This window comes from Dasypus novemcinctus, chromosome 8 (assembly GCF_030445035.2).
Source record: "Dasypus novemcinctus isolate mDasNov1 chromosome 8, mDasNov1.1.hap2, whole genome shotgun sequence".
NCBI classification, from domain to species: domain Eukaryota; kingdom Metazoa; phylum Chordata; class Mammalia; order Cingulata; family Dasypodidae; genus Dasypus; species Dasypus novemcinctus.
Window position 1 is genome coordinate 8,517,852 of NC_080680.1, and position 17,950 is coordinate 8,535,801.

Consider the following 17,950-nt stretch of genomic DNA (forward strand, 5'->3'; position numbering starts at 1 on the left):
CCGGTAGCTGGACCTGCCACCCACAGCCCCTTCCCCAGCACCCCCCAGTCCAGCGAATGGCTCGGACTCTGCAGAGGCTGGAGCTGCAGTCACGTCAGAGGAAGGGCCTGTAGGCGCCCGGGCTCTTCTAAGTCCTTAGGCCGTGCTGCCACTTGGGGCGCCCCAGGGGCTCCTGCTCGCCACGGGGGGCCCGACTCCACACCCCCAGAGCATCCCAGATCCCTCCACCCTCTCTGCCCCCACCTCCTCAAGTCCCCGCCGGGCGGGGTGGTCGATGCTTTCTCGTGCCCACCGCCAGCAGCACTTCCAGGGATGCCCTCTCCGTCCCCTGGCTCGTCCTGGCACCTGTGCTTCCAGAACGAAGGCAGGGCTCTCCGCCGCCCCAGCCCCCACCTGAAAGGCTCCGCGGCAGCTGGCGGCAGTGAGCTGTCCACCCTGAGCCAGTGCAGCGGGGTGGGGAGACGTCCACGGCGCAGCTTAACCCGGACAGGGGGCCCAGGGCGTTGCGCCAGAGGAAGCGGGTCTGCTCAGGCTGGGGAAGGAGGAGGGCGGGAGAGCCAGGCAAACCGCCGGTGCAGGCAGAGGCCGGCTACCCAGAGAAGGGAGTTGCCTCGAGGATGAGCAGGCCTGCGAGAATGGCCTTGGCCAGCCCGGGTGCAGAGGCTGTCAACCCTGACCGCGTACTGCAACCCCTCGAGTCCCAGCGCCGCCAATTCACGCAGCATCTCGGGGGCTGGGGCGCAGGCAACTGTATTCTTCCAAAGCTCCTCCAAGTTATGTGTTTATGTTTCTAAGATTTATTTTATTTATTTCCCCCACCCCACACCTTGTCGTTTGGACTCGCAGTCTGCTCTGTGTCCGTTTGCTATGTGCTCTGTGTCTGCTCATCTGCTCCCTAGGAGGCACCAGGAACCGAACCTGGGACCTCCCGTGTGGGAGGGAGGCAGTTGAGCTACCTTGGCTTCCTGGTTTGTTGTGAGTCTCATCCTCTTTCCTCCTTGTGTCTCTCTGGTTGCGTCATCTTGTGCCGGCTCGCCACACCTGCCCATCGCGCCTACCCGTCACGCCTGCCTGTTGCCCCAGCTTGTCTTCTCCAGGAGGCACTGGGAAGTGAACCAGGTGGCAGGTGGAAGCCCAATCGCTTGAGTCACAACCGCTTGCCTCCTCCAAGTTGTTTTAATGGTACTGGCAGAAATAAGAACCATTGACTGGGTGAACAGAAGTCACTGAACACATCTAGACCCAAACTAGAGGCCAGAAAGGGGCTGCCCGGCAGACCACGGCGGTGCACGGGCAGGGGCTGGCCTCCAGGGCTGCCAGAAGCCAGGCTTCCTAGAAAAAACACTCACGCTGAAGCAACACATCAGCTGACCACCCCAGTCTTCTCTCATGAATTAAATAAACATGCAGTCAGAGACGAGGAGGCTCTGGCTTCAGCTTCCGGCAGTGAGCGGCTCTCGGAAGACACGTGCGTGCATTTGTGACGGTGATACAAGTAGTAGCGCTTTAGCATTCATGATACATCCTGTGGGTTACACAGAATATATTTGCATTCTCATTTTAGGAGAAGGACTGAAAACCAAAATCAAAGAGGCTGGAAGAGAGAGCGAAGGGAAGGGAGGTGGGGAGGAAAGCCCGATGGTGTACCTGGAACTCTATATCCAGGTGGGAAGTTGAAGTCATGCAACCAGACAGCTCCCTCTTTCTTTCCCCTCATTAATTATAGGTTGTACAGGCAGGGTGTGGGCTGGGTGTATTCCCTTTATTTTTTTGAACTGTGCTTGACAGCTCCAGGCACCCACGATTTCATCAGCGTCTACAGGTGCGCTGTAATTCATGTGAAATGCACACCCGCGATTGCATAACTCGGGCTGTCCCTGCGTTTCTCCATCCAGATCACTTACCATTTCAGAAGGAGAAATCCCACAGAGCAGTCTGACCCCAAAGGGAGAGCTGCGAGTTCTTTCAACTTTCTAGCTATTAACTGGAATTCTAAAAACACTGGAAAAGAAAGCAAAACCAGAACACCTCTAGCCCCACCGCTTGAAAACCTCACGAGGGCCGCGGCGGTTTTGTGTTTTGGGCACGTGGCAGGTGGAAGGCTTCTGGGCTGCTGGGGCCAGATTGCCTGGGCTCAGAATTAAACTTTGCCACCTGCGGGGGGGTCATGCTGCCTCTCCCTGCCTCAGTTTCCTGACCTGTGAAATGGAAATGGTCAGAGGAACCCATCTCAAAGGATGGGTTGTGATGACTGAGCTGATTTATGTAAGTGCTTGCCCAGCACAGGCCAGAGCTCGATGTGTTTAACTACTGGCATCGTGGGCGTTCCTGACTACTTCCTATGCTAGTAAAAGCAGACACACACAGACACACGTGCGCACACAGGCACAAGCGCACACACAGAGGCACAAGTGCATGCACTCATGTACATACATGCACACACAGCAACATGCACAGACACACATGCACGCAACACATGTGCACAAACACATGGTGTGCACACAGTGATACATGTGCATGTGCACACATGCGCACACACAGGTGCGTGTGCACACATGCACACAGACATGCACAGAGACAGGTGCACACCCATTTACACGGGCACACATGGGTACACGTGCACACACAGATACACAAACACACATGCACACATCTGTGCACACCTGGGCATACTTTGCACACATGCATGCTTATACTCACATGCACACACACATACACATGAGAATACACACATGCTTTTTTCCCAACAAACAAAAAACATCATCCTCTATGTACAGGCTTGCAACTAACTCTTTGCCACTTCGCAATCTATAATAAAAGATTTTCACGGTCAGTAAATACACCCCTTCCTCCGGGTTGCCATTCTTAGTTGCTGTTCTTCTCTTGAGGGACACTTGAAATTGCTCTGAGGCTTTGCTCTCACAAGCACGTGGCTGCAGGACCTGCTCTGTGTTGTGATGCACAATTTTGATTTTCACAGATACCGCCAAGTGGTGCTCCCAAATCCGCATCAGTTTGTGTTCCCACTGACGGTGTGAGGGCATCTTTCTCCACATCCTGGCCAGGGAGGCCCAGCTGCTAAACTCGGCCAAGGGGATCCTGGAAGAATGCGCTCCTGCTGTCATTTGCATTTCTGCAGCTCTTCTTTACGCAAGGCTTTCTCATCCGCCTTGTGCACTGTGTAGCCACCACGGTTAGCAACGCCTGAATAGGCCTGCTCTTGGCTTGTTTCAGAGCCCAACCATGTTTTTACGAACAAAAAAAGTGTGTAGACAATTCACAACTTATTCACACCAGTAATTTGCCATATTCGCACAGTCAGGTAAAGAGAAAGCTGTAAATTTGGCAACTTCCTATTGCTCAAAATTGTAATAGTTCGAAGCGCTCTTCCTGCACGTCAGAGAGTTAAATGTGAAATCATTTATTCAGAAAAATGTCTCCCGGGCCTCCCTGTGCTGCCATTCCTAATTCTGTTTAAGCTTTGGGTTATGTTCATAAACAGACACGTGTTCAAAACCCTGAGCTTGGGATTGACAGTCTACCCCAACTCGCGCCTGGAAGGGGTGTCTGGCTCGGGCCCCGCCCACGCCACCCTCACCTGCCGAGCCAGCAGCTGGGGGGCCCGGGCTGCACTCCCTGCCCCCTGGGGCCACGGGAAGGATGGGGGGCAGCACCCGAAGGACCCGAGCCTTCGCTACCCAGATGGGGACGCGAGGGTCACCAGGGCGCACAGGGGATGGGGCGCCATCAGACCGCGGCCTTGCATCCGGCCTTCCTGGGAAGGAAGCTGCGCGGAGCTGGGGCCCGGCCGCAGCCCCCTGGCTCTGTGTGCGAAGCCGCAGCACGGCAGGGTCCGGCTCGCACACGTACACACACACACGTGGAATTTATGGCTGAGTGTGGGGACTGGCAGGGCCCCCGGCTGGGCTGCAGGAAGGGCAGGGGGGCAGGTGAGCCTCCGGACCCCCTGGGTGGCACCCGGGCAGGGCCCCACACGACCCCATACCGTGCGCGCGTGTGTGTTGCAATGAACATCCCACACCACAGAGCGCCTGGCCCTTTTGTTCTCAGTTCTCATTTAAAATGCACGAGGAAAGAGGTTGGGGTGCTCTGCTGACTGTGGCCAAGGCGGGGTGGACGCCGCGCCAGGTCAGCCAGGCTGGGGGGCGCAGGCTGGCACCGGTCCCCCGTGGGGTCATGTCCAAACGCGGCAGCTCTCGCTGAGCCGTGCGGTCGGCGCAAGGGAAGCCGTTGTCCGAACCATCGGGGCTTCTCCCCAAACGTGCAACAAAATACTAGGCATCCACGACAAAATGGTGCGTCCGCCCTATGTCCACCGACTGCCAGCGCATGTGAGCGCCGTGAGAGCCCGTCCTCGTCTCGTGGGGCCCGGGCCAGCCCTGGGCCGCAAGGGGGTTTCGGGCACGTGCCCCCAAGCAGGTGCAAGGTCCCCGGGGAGAGAGCAGCTCGTGCTGGAGGACCGAGGCACCTGCCGCGGGAGGGGAGGACGGCGTGTTAGACTTCCGCGGCTGCTGGGACAGCGGAGCACAAGCTCGGCGGCGACGAACGGCACGGCTTTATGCCCTGGCCGGTCTCGAGGCCTGAGGTGTGAAATCCACATTGCTGGGCTAACACCGAGGAGTCAGCTGAGCTGGTTCTGGAGGCCCTCAGGTGGAGCTGTTTCCTTGTCCTTCTCGGCTTCCGGCCGTCACCCGTCTTCCCAGCTCAGGGCCGCCCGCCGACTTCCACCCCTGCCCCATCATCCGGACACGTTCTCCTCTGGCTGTAGTCCAAGCCCCCTCAGCTGCCCCCCACAGGGGCCTGTGAGGACAGTGAGGTCTGGCCAGGTGATCCAGAACAATCTCCCCAACTCAAGACCCTTCTGGGGAAGCGGACTTGGCCCAGTGGTTAGGGCATCCGTCTACCACATGGGAGGTCCGCGGTTCAAACCCCAGGCCTCCTTGATCCGTGTGGAGCTGGCCCACGTGCAGTGCTGATGCGCGCAAGGAGTGCCCTGCCATGCAGGGGTGTCCCCCGCGTAGGGGAGCCCCACGCGCAAGGAGTGCGCCCCGTAAGGAGAGCCGCCCAGCACGAAAGAAAGCGCAGCCTGCCCAGGAATGGTGCCGCACACACAGAGAGCTGACACAACAAGATGACGCAACGAAAAGAAACACAGATTCCCGTGCTGCTGACAGCAACAGAAGCAGACAAAGAAGACGCAGCAAATAGACACAGAGAACAGAGAACTGTGGCAGGGGGATGGGGAGAGAAATAATCAAAAATAAATAAATCTTCAAAAAAAAAAAGAAGACCCTTCACGGAAGCAAATGTGGTGCGAGCTATTGAGCTCCTGCCTACCACACGGGAGGTCTGTGATTCGGTTCCCAGCGCCTCTTAAGGAAGACAGAGAGCTGGCGCGACGGGCAGGTGTGGCAAGCAGACACAGCAAGATGATGCAACAAGAGACACAGGAAGAAAAACATAATGAGAGACACAACAAAGTGGGGAACAGAGATTCCCCGTGCCTCCTAAGGAGGACAAGCAGGACCACGAGCTGGCGCAAAGGGCAGGCGTGTCAAGCTGACGGAATAAGATGATGCGACAAGAGAGGCAAGAGGAAAAACATAATGAGAGACGTGACAAAGAGGGAGTGGCGGTGGCTTAAGCAATTTGGCCCCTCCCTCCCACATCAGAGGTCCCAGGTTCTGTTCCCCGTGCCTCCTAAAGAAACAAAGAAGACGAACAGACACAGCAAGTGTGAAACAACGAGGGGGTGGGAGAGATAAATAAATAAAGTAAATCTTTTTTTTTTAAAGACCTTTCGCCTCATTCCCTTTGCCACAGAAGGGTACACAGTCACAGGTTCCAGGGATGGGGACACTGTTTAGGTTGAACTGTGTCCCCCAAAAAGACAGACGTGCCCCAGCCCCCTCAGTGTGCCCTTGTTAGGAAGCAGGACCTCTGGAGATGTGAAGAGGCCCTGCTCAGGGGCACCCTCACCCCAAATGGCGGGGTCCTGCTGCGAAGAGGGAAGTTTGGACAGAGACACCCCGGGAGAGCATGGCCACGGGGAGCTGGAGGCAGAGCCTGGTGTCCTACGGTCACAAACCAAGGAAGGGCGTGATTCCAGCCCCAGAACCCGAAAAGGTCATTTCTGTTCTAAGCCTCCCCGTCTGCGGGACTCCTGCAGCAGCCACGGGCAACTGAGGAAGATGTGGGCATCTCCAGGGCTCGTGGTCCCTCCTATGCAGCCTCCCTGGAAGGACATGGGCCCTTTCCTGGGCACAGCAGGGGCTCCAGGAGCAGGCCCCGGGCACACGGGGCCTCAGCCCCTCGGCGCCGGCCGGTCGGCGCTCCTGGCCCCTGGCCGCCTGGCCCAGAGCTGCCCGGCTGGTTCCAGGGGAGTGCTGCCCACCTCCGTGGGCGCTCCCTTCAGACGGCGGGGCCTGGTGGAGGTGCGCGAGCCAGACAGGCTGGCGGGAGCAGGGGCGGGCGGCCAGCGGGGGCTCACGCTCGTGGGCAGCGCGGCTGGGCCCCGGGGAGACCAGGAGCAGGGGGCCGGGCGGGGACACCTGCCGGGCGAGCGTGAACTCAGTCAGCGGCATGGACTGAGACGTGGGAGCTGGGGGGACTGGCGAGGAGGGGTGCAGGCTCCCTGCCGCGTGAGTCAGCGGGAAGCCTGGCCACACCGCCCCTCCCTCGGCCGTCTCTCTGGCGTCCTCCCTTGACCCTCCTCACTTCCCACTCGTGCTACAACAGCCTGTCACAATTTCACTCCCCAGCTAAACTAACTCCTCTCTTCGTCCAGTCCCCACCACGCCTCCCTCTCCTGCCGTCCCACCACCTAGAGATGTTGGCGAACGGGCAGCCAGACCGGGCGACCTGTGGGTAAAAGTTCAGAGGGACCTGGGGGCGCAGAGGGCGCCCCGAGGTCCGCTGAGGGCCGCGCGTTCTCCGCTCCGAGGCTCCTTGCGCACGCACTCACCCTTGCCCCACCTGGGAGCCTTTGCAAAACTAACGTTGGTTTCAGGGCAGCCTCGGGACTGCACGCAGGTGACTCTGAGCCTTGGGCTGTGCCCCAAATGCTCCTCCTCTGTCACGCACCGGTGGCCGACGGGCTGATCGGCGTCCCGCCCCGTCCCTGGAGGGCCCCTGTGCGTGGCCGCATGCTGGCCTGAGGGCCCCCCACAGGTCTGGGGTGCTCGCTGAGGGTGCAGGAGGATGAGAGGCAAATCACAGGGCTCAGAGGGTGCCGTGCCGTGGGGCCGCTGCTTCCCACCCACTCTGCACCCGAGCCCAGGCTGGCCCTCAGCCCGCCGCCCCTTCCCTGGGGGCCGAAGAGAGGGGCGTGGCAGGCCTGGCCGGGGGGGTGCCCCGCGTGTGGGCCGCCGTCCTCTGAGCCCCAGGAGCTGGGCGAGGTCACTTTTGTCCCCTGCTGTATTCAGCTGGGCCCGCTCAGGGCCTGAGCTGCAGCTCCCCCGGCCAGCCCATGGCAGAGACGTGTGCTTCCTGGCCCACGCCGCGCGGGCGCCAGGCTGGAGGGGTCTGTCCCCCAGTGCGACATTATCCTGAAGCCAGGGCCGCTGGGCATCCTCCTGGAACAGGCGAGGCAGGCGCGAGCAGAGCGCCGCCGGGTCACTTTGGGAAAGGACACTTCTGGGAAATAGAAAACTCCACGGCTCACAAGCGGGTATGGCATCGCCGGGGCACCGGGGGCGGGTTCAGACTCACTTTTGAGGTTGCAGAAGAAGAAAAGAGCCGCGTCATTTCCAGTTTCAATCTGTCCGTAACCACATTTAAGGAACGCTTGGAGCTGACTCAGAAGAAAAACGTGTCAAGCTCTCCAGTAAGACCGTAGCTGCCACGCGCCCTCGGTTCCCAGCAGGAGTGCTGGGCAGAGCGCCCACACCAGGGGCAGCCCCCCGGAGCCCCCCGCCTCCCAGCCGTGGCTGGAGCCGCTGCCCCCCTCCATCGTGCCTGGATGACCCCCCAGCACACGCTGCGCTGCCCAGGCACGCTGGCGACCTCGGCGTTCCCTGGCCCGCTGCCCAAGACGCCAGCCCTTCTCTTTCATTCCAGACACGTGTTGGAAGGTGAAGGTGTGTGAATAATTTAATCATGGGAACCACTTGGATTCATGAAGTCTGTTTTAAAACTCATCCACAGAGGCTGAAGCCATACGTCTCATCAGTAACTACCTACCTGCCACGCACCCCAGGGACGGCTGCGTTTCAAAACACAGCATCGCAAACGCCACGTGGAGAAGCACCAGTTCTTTTTAATTTCTTCCCCCCCGTTGGTCTTGGACTGATACTTTTGTAAAATACAGTAAACGTAGAGTATTAGGATTTGGTCCCACTCTTGGACGGGACAGTAATGTCAACCTGCTAGGAGAGTTCTCAGTGGTTACCCTCAAGTACTCTCAATTATCTTGTCGTGGAGTGGGAAAAAGAGGTTTGTGGACACGCCACGGTCTGTGGGCTACACGGGGCTAGTACTGCCTGCCACACTGCCCAGATTCTCTAGGCTTGTTCCTATTTCAACCTTGAACAATCCTTTTATTGTTCTTATAAACCATTGGGTGCTGTCAACCTGCCAGCCCCAAAGTCCTTTGTCAGATCATGTATCCTGATTTTCAGGTCAGAAATACGCTCGCCGCTGGTTTTCTCCAACCATCGTGCCTCTGTTCCTTGGGGACTCCTGGTGAAGGTATTCTGCTGGTGTACTTGATGGTGTTGACTTGGGTGCTCAGGATTCTCATGTGGTTAGAGTCATTTTCTGAAATGAGTGTTATTTTCAGGTAACAAGTTATCTGATTCTTAGTAATTAAAGGCGGTCTCATTTTTCACTCTCAGGTATTCCGAGTAGGGAGGTGACAGCCACCCAAGGAAACCTTCAGTAGGAAGGCCTGCCAAAACAGAAACTGCAGTCCCTCCTTTCAAAGAATTCACATTTATAAAACATTGCACTGCACTCACTTAAAACGTTCCTCCTTGGATTTGCTATAGCATTCTTCCTCCACAAATCCCCTCCCAACACACACACTTTTTTGAAGGGTCCTTGTTACTGTATTTGGAGTTCTGCTAACCCAATAATTTGGTTCTCTGTGTTTCTTTGTCCAGAGATAGTTTTTTTTGGTTATTGTTGTTTTCTTTTAAAAGAAACCATTTATTGCCAAGTATGACAAGCTCTTAAAACACAGACCGGAATGAAGTTTAATATTATTCAGTTGGGAGTTGAAGTTAGTTCTCGTTGACTTAAACTAGTCATTCCTGTTACATTGGAACCGGCATCAATTTTGAAATTCTCCTGAGAGTGTTAACTTGTTAACTTTACTGCTTTAAAAACAGTCCCTTTTTGTAATGTGTTTGTTGTGTTTTAGCATTGAGGTTATGCTTGTCTCATAAAACATGTTGGGATGTGTCTCCTTCTCCTTTATATCCTGGGAGAATTTGTGTACAATCCACATTAGTACTTCTTTGACTATTTGATAGAAATCACACGTGAAACCACCTGGGGCTGGAATTTCTTTGGTGGGAAGGTTTGACAACAAATCCAATTTCTTTAATGAATGTAGGGCTATTCAGATTTTCTATTTAATCCTGTGTAAATTTTGTTAAATTGCATTTTTTAAGAAGGAATTTGTCCATTTCATCTAAGTTGCCAAACTGACTGGCGTAAAGTTGGTATTGAAATTGCTTAGTAACCTTTTAGTGTCGTACTATCTGAAGTGAAAACCTGTCATTCATCCTTGATATTGGTAATTTGTGTTCCTGTTACTGATTTCTTTTTTCTTGGTTAGTATAGTAATGAATTTATTGTGTTCGCTATTTTTAAAATATTAGGATTTGACTTTTTTACTTTTTCTAAAGGTTTTTTCAATTGTTGATTTCTGTTCTTATGTTTAGAATTTCTTTCCTTCTACTTTAGGTTAGTTTGCTCTTCTTTTTTTAGCTTCTCGATCTTAGGCATTTTCTCTTTTCTAATGTATATATTTAAAGCTGTAAATTCCCCTCTAAGCACTGGTTTAGCTATAGCTTATACATTTTGATATGTTGTATTTTCAGTGTGGCTCAGTTTCAAGTATTTTCTAAATTCTTTTGTTTTCTTTTTTTGAAGCATGGATTATTTAAGGGTGTATAGTTTAATTGGGGTTTTTCCTAGATATTAATTTCTAATTTAATTTTACTGTGGTCAGAGAACCTACTGTCTGATTTCCAATCTTTTAAAATTTTTGAGACTTGAATTTGTATTATGGCTCAGCATATAGTTTGTCTTGGTGAGTTTTCTAGGTGTAATTGAAAAGAGTAATGATACAGAAATGGGAATTAGGTTTAGTAAATTGATGGAGTTGACCTGATTATGTATCTATTGATATCTTTTCTAATCGACTGATGAATTGCTGGAAGAGGAGTGTTAAAATTTCTTCCTGTGATTGTGGAATTGTTTCTTTCTCTAGCCGACTAAGCAGAGAGAGACTTCCTCTGTCTGATAAAGGGCACTGTGCAAAACCTAGTGCTGACACAATACTTAATGTTGAAATATTGAATACTTTCTCTCTAAGATTAGGAACAAGTTAAGGAAGTTTGCTCTCTCTCATCACTTCCAGTCAACTTTATGCTAAGAACCTAGCTATGGCGATAAAAAAAGAAAACAATGTAAAAGGCATACATGTTTTTGAAGAAGAATAAAAGTCTCTTTTGAACATGGCATGATTGTTTACATAGAACATCCCGAGGAATTGACAAAACCACCACTAGTACAAGTTGCAGGACACAAGGCTATTACACAAAAACCAACTGTATATTTATATACTGGCAGCCAACAATTGGAAAGTGAATTTAAAAAAAAAATTCCATCTACAATGGCACCACATAAAATACTTAAGAGTACATTTAATGAAAGACGTATGAGTCCTCTTCACAAAAAACTATGGGACATTTCTGAGAGATATTTCAGAAGACCTAAATAAATGGAGAGACGTACCATGTGACTGGAATGCAAGACTCAGTAGTATCAAGACATTATCTCTCCTCAAATTCATCTATAGATTCAATGCAATCCCAGTCAAAATTCAAGCAGGGTTTGTGTAGGAATGGGGAGGCTAATGCTAAAATTTTCATGAAAATGCAAAAGACCTAGAATAGTCAAAGCAATTTTTAAAAAGCAGAATCAAATTGGAGAACGGCTGCTATTTGATTTCAAGACTTACTACAACGATGCGGCGATCCAGCCAGTGCAGTGGTGGTGCAAGGACAGACGTGGACTGCTAGAACAGGATGGAGATCCACGCATCTGCAATCAATTGATTTTCAACAAGTCCACAGGGAAAGGAGAGTAGCGTCAATCACCATATATCTGTATGGGGGAAAAAACCACCATTAACCCTTGCTTTGCTCCCTACACAAAAGTTAACCTGAAATTAGACGTAAAAATGTAAATGCTAAAACTCCTAGAAGAAAATACAGGAGAAAATCTTTGCGACTTTAAGGTGGGCAAACATTTTTTTAAAATATAGGATACAAAAAGAACAAACCAAAAGAAATGTTAATAAATTGGACTTTATCAAAGTTTAAAACTTTTGCTCTTCAAAAGACACTACGAAGAAAATGAAATGTTAATAAATTGGACTTTATCAAAGTTTAAAACTTTTGCTCTTCAAAAGACACTACGAAGAAAATGAAAAGGTGAGTCACAAAATGGAAGAAAATATGAGCAAGACCTGAATTCGACAAATGACTTGCATGCACTGTATATAAAGAACACTCAATACTAAAAAAGACAAACAACACAATTTGAACAGGTACATTGACGAGAAAAGAGATGAATGGCTAATAAACATATGAGGAGGTGCTCAGGGTTTCTGCGTCATACAATCAAAACCACCTTGAGATATGACTACCACGACAAGGATGGCTAGAGTGAAAAGGACTGTTTTGGTGGGAATGCGAAATGGTACAAGCACTTTAGAAAATTGGTAGGCAGTTTCTTTAAGAGTTAAACACACACCTATCATAAGGCTCGGTCTCTCTGCTTCTAGGTACTTACCCCAAATAACGGAAACATATGATCTCACAAAGCCCCATCTATGAACGTGCGCGGGAACTTTTTTACCGTAGCACTATCTCTAATGTCCACCAACTGGTGAAAGGATAACCATGTCATGATAGGTCCATACCAGGGACTACTACTCAGCAATCAATCTGTCAATCAATATAAAAGTAATAACCCGCCAGCATGAACAAACCTCAAAATCATCATGCTACATGGGAGAAGGCAGCCCTGGTAGTACAAACATGACAATTTCAATTCTTTGACATTTAAACAACTTGCAAACCAAAATGAGGGATGCAAAGGCCCATCAGGGATGGTCTGGGGCCGGGGCTGGAGGGTGGGACCTCAAAAGAACTCAAAGAATCTTTTGGGGGGATGGAAATGTTCTGTATCCAGATGGTGCTGGTGATTCCGTCAGTGTTTATTTATGTCAAGACGCACCACACTGGAAAGTTTAAGTGGATGCAGTTCATTGCATATAAATCATACCCCCAATAAAGTTTTTAAAAGGCATCCCACCATCTGGTGGAGGAAGGGGAGAGTAGAGACTAGGGCGGAGAATGAGGAAACTGGAGCTTCTGAGCGGGGCTGACAGGGGCATACGCATATGTAGACATTTCCTGAGCTGGTCACTCGAGATTAGTGCATTTTATTTGCTTCACAGAATTCAGACCTCAATGGTAAAAAGAAAAAATATCCCAGTTAGCTGTCAGAAGTGGAACCCAAACTGGTGCTTTAGACTGAGGCTAATTCCAAAATGTCTTAGGCAAAGACATGTAATCTTTTTGTAAAGTGAAACCTTTGAATTGAGGTTTCATCTATTGGATTTGCTCAAAATAACACAAACCAACAAACAAGGAAAAGATCCGATCCATGTCTCTTAGTTTTTAATTGCCATCTCGGGGAATGGTGGCAGGAAGCCACTATTAGCTTTGCTCTGTCCTCTGTGGATATGGGTGCTGAAGAAAGGACATCATGCTAAAAATCAACAGTAAATCTTCTAAGGAACACCACCTGTTGGTTTACGAGAGTCTACTTTGTACTTATAAATTACCTAAAATACACACACACACACGTTACTGCCAAGATGAAATGTTTTCAGGAGACAGAAAATCAATGTTTCTAGATTTTTTTCTTTGTGTGTGACCCAGTACTTTTGAGGGATAATGCCAATTCATCTTGCACTTTTAGTTTGATTTGCTAAATTAAGAGAACTTACTTTTTGTCAGCTTTTCTTCATAAATCCTGGGCATCAGAATTTGGGCTCTGGTTCTTTTCTGATTATGTGATGAATGATTGCCCACTTCAGTTGCTTAATTATTTTTGCACTCCTGTTGCATGCTTTTTGACTGAGGCACACATTTCCACCTTGTGGGAGACAGATTTCTAGGATGGTCCCATGTCCTTAGCCTCCTGGTGCTTTTCCCATGATTATGCCATTTTATATGGCAAAAGGGATTTTGCAGATGTATTATAAATATGATTAGCAATCAGTTGATGGGGAATTATCTGGGTGGGTCTAACCGAATCAGATGAGGACTTTAAAAGCAGAGCATTTACTCTGGCTGGTCTCAGAAGATGCACGTGCCTTCTTCCATGGACTAACCCTGGGGAAGTTCTCTGTTGCTGGCTTTGAGATGGAGAGGACCTTGTGGAAAGGGCTGAGAGAAGCTTCTAGGAGCTGACCGCCGTCCCCAGCCGATGACCAGCAAGAAAAAAGGAACTTTGATCCTACGGCTACAAGGAACCAAATCTGGCCAACGATCTGAATGAGCTGGGTAGTGGATTCTTACCCACAACTTCCAGAGAAGAGCCCGGCCCAGCCAACTCATTGACTTTGGCCTGTGAGTTCCCGAGTAGAGAAGAACCAGCTGACCCCACCCGGACTTCTGACCTACAGAACCAGGAGGGAACACATGCCACTGGGTTTGTGGTTATTTATTACACCGCAGTAGAACATTAATACACAGGTAAAACGATACCACCCCAGTCATAAAACGTTTTATTTGATTCCAGTTTTATTGCTGTTGCCTGGAATAATGAGTGCCATTTGTTTTCTTACTGTGTCTTGATTTTGTAAACCATTGCTAGAATTCAGGCGTCTCCCGTGCAGACAGAGTGGAATGTCAGCTGGGGCTGTGCATCCAAGATGGCGCACTCCACTGGCGGCCTTTGCTGCTGGGAGCCCAGGGAGGGCTTTGAGTAGACTGTTTCACATGGTCTCTCCAGGCTTCCTCAGAGCACGGTGCTTGGCTTCCAAGAGAAGCAGCAGAAGTGTCAAAGCTTGTCCTGACTTACGCTCCCTGATACGCTGACTGCAGCTTTGAACACGCTCCGTGTCAAACACTTGAATTCCTAAGGGCTAATGTATTCTTTAAACCCAGAGCTCAATTTCAGAATTCCCACACGTCACCTGGGCTGCATTTCCAGTAGTCACACTGGTCACTAAAGCCAGCCCAGACTCAAGGGGAAGGGGCTTAGACCCCACCTCTCAGTGAGAGGAGCTGCAGAGAAGGTGCGTCACCTTCCCCTGTCATGCACTGCCACGTGTCCTCCCCTGTCTTGGTGGCCCCCCACCTGGACCCTCCCCAGCAGGCTGGGCCATCCTCCCCACAGGGCGGCTTCCAGTCCTGAACCTTCCCCACACAGTGCCTGGCACCTATTCACAGATACTTGTTGAGTGACCGAATGAGTCAAAACACTGTTCAGTGAAAGTGGGGGGAAAGGTCAGCTTGGAAATATATCAAAGCTTCCTGTGGATCTGTTTCATATGTAATGAGGCTTGAAGTAAACACATCCCGGTTCAGTCACCTAGGCTGGGTTCAGCTAGCTTTTGAACTCTTGATTTAAAGAATATACCAGCATGTTGATGGTTCAGCCTGCTGGTCTACCCGGGAAGATGACCCTCCCAGCTCTTCAAGCTACAGTTCAAGCCCGTGATGATACCTCTTCCCCCAAAGACACCCAAGTCCTCAGCATCAAAGACATCCTTGAAACAAGGGTTATACTGAGCTCATTTTAGGAAAATAGCCCTCTCTTGCCAACGTGCAAGTGAAATAAATTTCTGCAGTCCTTTGCCTAAACTCCCTGGTTTGCAGAATTTTATTTACAGCGAAATGTTGATTTACCCACAAACATCCTGCTTTGCTAAATATATCTCCTTGCTCTTAGAACAGGGCTTGTGGTTTTAGAGTGTGGGCTTTGCCCTCCCTTCTGCAATACTGACATGTTATGTCCTGATCTCTCTTCTGTGATCGTGGTTCATTATCAGAGGGTGTATGGAACTGGGCCTCAGTTTCCCTTTTAACATAGGCATTTCACAACACAAGTTGCTGCAGCTAAACAGCCTTTTGTGGAGGGGGGCTCTGTGCACAACAAAGGATGCGGGCAGGCGGGAGGAGGAGCTGCAGGCAGGCGGGGACCCACTGCCCATTGTGGGGGGTAGCCCATTTCTTGAGTGTCTTCCCCTTCTGGTCCGAGACGGTTTGTGGTGTCCACCACGCTGTGCTCACACTCACAGGGAAGTGAGGAAGGACCGGGAGGTGCCTAACACAGGAACAGAAGCCCGTCTCCCACTTGCTCAGCTGCAGAAGCAGAGCACCGGGCAGCAGGGGCCACCTGAGGCTGCCGCCCCTGCAAAGGGACCAAGGGCCGGAGAGGAGAAGAAGAGCCGACGAGGAGAGGGGAGGGGAGGGGAAGAATTGAAGTTCACACTATTTCTCCTTACACGGTACGAAGCGGGGAGGAAGGCGCCTTAAGACACAGGGGCCAGTCCACGGCACCGGTTCCACTGGTGAGCCTGAGCGGGCCTCCAGGACTCTCCACGTGAAAGCGACGGGGCGGGGGTGTAGACAAGTGAGGCAGAAAGGGCTCTTGACCTGGCAGTAGCACAGTTCCCTCTGTGCTCCTCGCTCCTGTCTCTGTTGGAGGCCTTGGGGGCAGAGCCGGATCGGGGGACAACGGGCTTCTGTGGGTCCGAGCCCCGCTTTCCCTGGCTAAGGTGTTTAGCCTCTTACAGCCGTTGTGGTCCCATCTGTGAAAACGGGGATTCTGACACCTCCCCGTAGGGATTTTATGAAGATTCCACATCATGTGGTATGTGAAGCCCTTGGCCCCTTACCCGGCCCGTAGCACGTGCTCAGCTAAACGACCATTAGCGTTTTTGATGCTGTGATTTGTGTAACGAATGGCGTTAACAAATAGTTCCGAATCTACCTCTGCATCTACCCTGCGCTAGGTAAGAAGCAGCTCGTCGTGGCGAGTGCTCCATCGCCAGCACTTCCTTGGCTCACCCGTAGGTTAACTTAGTAAATCCTCAGGTGACGCTGAGGAGGTGGCCCTGAGGAGCAGAGCGGTAGTAACTGTGGGAGCCAGGAGCAAACCTGGGGCCACCCCAGCTCTCCTGCCCGCAGGTTTCAGAAACGCCACCAGCATCCTTATGGCTTCTTTTCCCAGACTCACACTTTCTGGAAGACTTGGCATTCTCTCTGAGCTGAATCCTCCCATGGCCAGGGAGGTGAACTCAGACGATCATTTCTGGAGAATTAGTCACCAAGAGGGAAGAGAAACCAGTGGAGTGGGTGGGTGGCCATCACTTTCCTACTTGCCAGGGCGGTTTCATCACACAAATTCGCGAAGTGACGTTCACTTTTGAGAAAAACTCAGCTTCCTGGATTTGAGGAAATAACGCCCCGATAATTCTGTACCGGCTAGCCAATTTCTGTCCAACCCAAGTTTTTCCCGAGTGGGGTTGGATGAGTCAGGAACACAGGTGGCCCAGGTCTTTCCTGGGGCACATGGAGGGCGCCCACCCTCCAGATTGTGCCTGTGGCGCTACTTGATGTCGACCTGGCAGGAAGATTTGACCCCCAGGGAATCGGCAGGCACTACGAAATGAGCGCTTTACCCTCAGAGAGCCATTTACCAGCATAATTAGGATCTGTCATGAAACCCAAGAAAACAAAAACTGGGGAGTGGAGTCCATCTTCTCACATCCTACTGGGCGTGCAGGTGTGTTGGCACAGGTGTGCAGGTACCTGTCACCTGCTTTCAGGCAGGAATTGGAGCCTGAGGCGTCTGCCCAGGACACCACCCCCTGTCCTTACTGGGATGTGGTTCTAGAAGTGCCTTGTGAGTCCTGGGGTGCTGAAGCACGCGTGGAGGGCCCGGCAGGCTAGCTGCCTTCTGCTTGCCCTCCTCCTTCATAAGCCCATTCATTCGTTCAATCACCCCACACATTTATTGGGCGTCTTTACTGTGTTCACACGAAACCCTGCTGCCCAGGCTGGGATGCCCGCCCTGCGAGACCCCAATGTCCCAGGCTTGCCAGCCTGTTGCCCACACAGAACGTCACACTTGTTCTTTTGAAAGCTACCACGTGACTGTGCCCCCAAGAAACGAGGCCCCGGGCAAGTCTGGGAGCCTCCAGCACTCTGAGTTCTGCAGACTGCTGGTGAACTGGGTTGGTGGGTGCCCAGGAGAAGGAGGTGGGAGGCCTCGGCTCACCTGCCACTCCTCTCTCCAGTTCCTCCTCGGAGCCCTACCTGCCCCCTGCCACGTTCACCCACCCTGGGGTGCTCTGCAGCCCTACCTGCCCCCCTGCCATGTTCACCCGCCCTGGGGTGCTCTCCAGCCCTACCTGCCCCCTGCCACGTTCACCCGCCCTGGGGTGCTCTGCAGCCCTACCTGCCCCCCTGCCATGTTCACCCGCCCTGGGGTGCTCTCCAGCCCTACCTGCCCCCTGCCATGTTCACCCGCCCTGGGGTGCTCTCCAGCCCTACCTGCCCCCCTGCCATGTTCACCCGCCCTGGGGTGCTCTCCAGCCCTACCTGCCCCCCTGCCACGTTCACCTGCCCTGGGGTGCTCTGCAGCCCTACCTGCCCCCTGCCATGTTCAC